The 3,250-nt window shown below is 36.6% G+C and overlaps 1 long non-coding RNA gene across 1 annotated transcript; it reads right to left on the reverse strand.

Annotated features, from left to right (window-relative positions):
- Positions 1 to 2,319: 2,319 nt before the first annotated feature.
- LOC144785568 (uncharacterized) lies at positions 2,320 to 3,009 on the reverse strand. Its single transcript, XR_013601969.1, has 4 exons — positions 2,878 to 3,009; positions 2,676 to 2,752; positions 2,509 to 2,577; positions 2,320 to 2,396 (listed from the first exon to the last, which is right to left on the reverse strand). It is a non-coding gene; the product is annotated as an uncharacterized LOC144785568 (long non-coding RNA).
- Between the last annotated feature and the right edge of the window lie 241 nt (positions 3,010 to 3,250).

Below are 3,250 nucleotides of genomic sequence, written 5' to 3' on the forward strand. Positions count from 1 at the left end.
TACCTATCGCTTTCCAAGCACCATCTGCTTTTAAATCTTTCAAGTCCTTTTGTAAGTCAGTATGTTTTTAATGTAACTTTCTAAGTCTCTGTTCTAGTCCAGTATGTATATGCAACAATGTTGGTCCTTTAACAATAAGCAGACTCTGCCCTCTTTCGCGATAAGAGTATCAAGGGCAAGTCGATTTTGGATCACCATTGAACTTACCAAAATCATTTCTACATCTTCACCAGAAAATCCTCCAGTTGTACTGGTGGCTAATTTATCAACTATAATAGACAGTTTTTACATTTTCTGTGAGTTTAGCACTATACCTACAGAAGGTATTAAACCTCCAGAAATATCACCTACTACTTCAGTTGTACTCACACCACTCTTCAGTCTCCAGTTTTCTTCTTTCAATTCTTCTTCAATTTGTTTTACATGATACATTTTTGGAAAAACTGTTCCCATTCTACAACTTCAATACCATCCTTTCTGAAATTTGTATTAGTCTTTCCACAAATATAGTACACTACAGGAAAGATAGGATCAACTCCTTCTAAGTATCTTCACCAGTTCTCACAAACATCAAATGTAAGATCACATTCACTAATACTGACAAATTGTGAGGAGCCATTTGGGAGGAGAGGGTTCTGCTACACAGGAATGCCAGAGCAAAGGGGAGGGTTTGTAAACCATGAGCTTCAAATGAAGAAGGGGACAGGCAAAGAGGCCAGGTGCATCTACAGCCATCCCCTCCGAGCCCATCTAGATGGCAGGCTTATGGAAGCAATGTGCAGATGCTAGAGGGAGAGAGACTATGGACATGAGCCATCCTGGATGTTGGTTTAGATAGCTCTTGCCTCTCTTCTGAGACTTCAGCCATATTCAATTTTTGAGAAATTGCGCTTTTTGCTAGACCATTGTGCCCCACATTAGAGGAAATGGTCATGCTCTGGGTGTTTTTTTTACAAAACAATAAGTAGTGAGCTATAATATAAAGCCAATCAACCGAAGGACAAAATATAACTAGCTACATAATTATTGTGACATGTAATCGAGAACTAATGAAGACAGCACTTAATGTTATAGTATAAATTGATATTTTTGTTTTATTTCAATATTTTTTATCATTTTTGTTGAACATATTTTCTCTATAAAAATATACCTTTCTTAGTTTAAAAGTCTGTGATAAACATATTTGTTTTCAGAATAAGAAAATAGGAAAATGAAAAGTGAACAACACAAATGACTCCGATGTTAAATGGGGCTGAGTGGAGTTAGGAAAGCGGTAGATGGAAACTCTATGCGCGTTTCGGCATTTGCCTTCTTCAGGAGTCCGTCATTTGCAGTGAAACATTTAGACACAACACTGAAAAAACAATTAAAAAACATGTCACACACTAAAGTTCTCATAGGTTTGTATACTCATTTTATACATAGTATATCAGCCTTGGGTCTAGGTAAAGTTAGTAGTCATAACACATTTGATATAATGTTGCTATTTTGGATTTGACATATCATATGGCAGCTGTATGTCCATGCCATGAGGCTTATATTGGATCACATATATTTATTTCGGTAGCCACATTACTATATATGCCTATAAACTTTACATTGATTCATTCTATATTTGTCGTCTGTTATGCTAAAAAGGAGTAGAAATTTAGTAGATATAAGAAATAGCAGAAATGGGGAGAGAGAGGAGAAATTAAGAGAAAATAAAATAAAAGCGGGGGTGAAAAAATAGTAAGTCAGACATTAATATCTCAGAGAGGCCATATTCAAGTATTTAAATTTTGTTATGCCGTTCTTATCTCTAGATAAATGTGAATGAACATATAAGCCTTCTAAAAGAAGTTAGGTCTTAAAATGTCATTGTATTATCTACTTACATAGAAATGTGAAGGCACACTATTCTCGTGGTGATATTCGTACTAGACAGTTCAGTTAGGGATTATCATTTCCTTTACTTTGCATGTTTGAAAAAGAAGGGAAAGCAATATTTTATTATTCCTGCTGGCTATCTTTTAGTATATATAACTAAGACCGACATAGGAGTTTACAGTATTATAGAAAGATCTTATATATATACCTTATTATCATGTGATTATAGTTTATATATTTCTTAGGAGGCTTGCTGACATAACGACGTTGGTCAAAAGAAGCTGGGCACTACAACAAACAGGAAATTGATTGTTTATATACTTCTTTATAGAGGAAGAGGAGCAGAGAGAGTTACAAGAGTATCTACGCATAAAGATGATTGAAACGAACAAATTACAATCCTATCGCAATTACCTTATCTTTGGTTAGTTGAAGCTAGATATAGTACTCTCTCTATAGAGTGAGGAATGCACTTTGCTGGAGACTACTGCACCAATTATATCCAGTGATTGATAAAGTATAAACAACTGAAAAGATGAAGGTATCTATTATTAGATATGTAAGTGATATTACTATTGATACGACAGGTTAATGGTCCTATGAATCCTATTGCCATGAAAATAGACAGATATTATTTACCTATTATAAATGAATGTAAACCTTGATAGGTATCTGAAGGGTTCCAATCGTCCCCAGCTCTATAGATAACTGTTGGGAGCAAGCAAGATAGAGAGCAAAGGATTAAACCTGCACTTAAACTCGAGAGTAGGTGATAAAATGCAATGAGGCTGGGTAGCAATACGTACCTCAACTAGCAAAACCGGAATTTATAATCTGGATGCTCGGTTTTGTTGATATATAGACCACGAGCGCTGGTAGTCTTCTGGTTAAAATCAATACGAGACAGTGGAAACAAAGAAACAGAGGGGAAGAAGTATAAGTATATTTGCGCTTTATTTTTGTCGGGCTATATCGGTGCTAAAAGCTAACTACGCTCGCACGACATACCTTTGTGTCAGCAAGTCGCCTTATTATAACGGGAGTCAGAGCATGTCCGTCGTAGTGGCCGTGCCGAGGGAAAAGAAGCCTTGTAATCTTGTTATTTATATATCCCCTGTATCGTTAAATAGAGCCCGGTGTGGAAAGGGCATGTGACTGGGCGCGGATTACTTCCGCATACAGACGATGTCATCGATAGTGAACTCAGCCAATGGGAGCGCGCTAGTAGTTTAACAATGAAACTACTGAGTGCTAGCGAATGTAAGTATCGCGAGAGGGTTACATCCGTCGGAGATTGTATACAAGACCAATAGAAATGCTCTAGTAGTTCCGAATTAGAACTACTATGAGATTGCAATTAAGAATAACGCGAGATGGTTCC

Source organism: Lissotriton helveticus, chromosome 10, assembly GCF_964261635.1.
Source record: "Lissotriton helveticus chromosome 10, aLisHel1.1, whole genome shotgun sequence".
Classification (NCBI taxonomy): domain Eukaryota; kingdom Metazoa; phylum Chordata; class Amphibia; order Caudata; family Salamandridae; genus Lissotriton; species Lissotriton helveticus.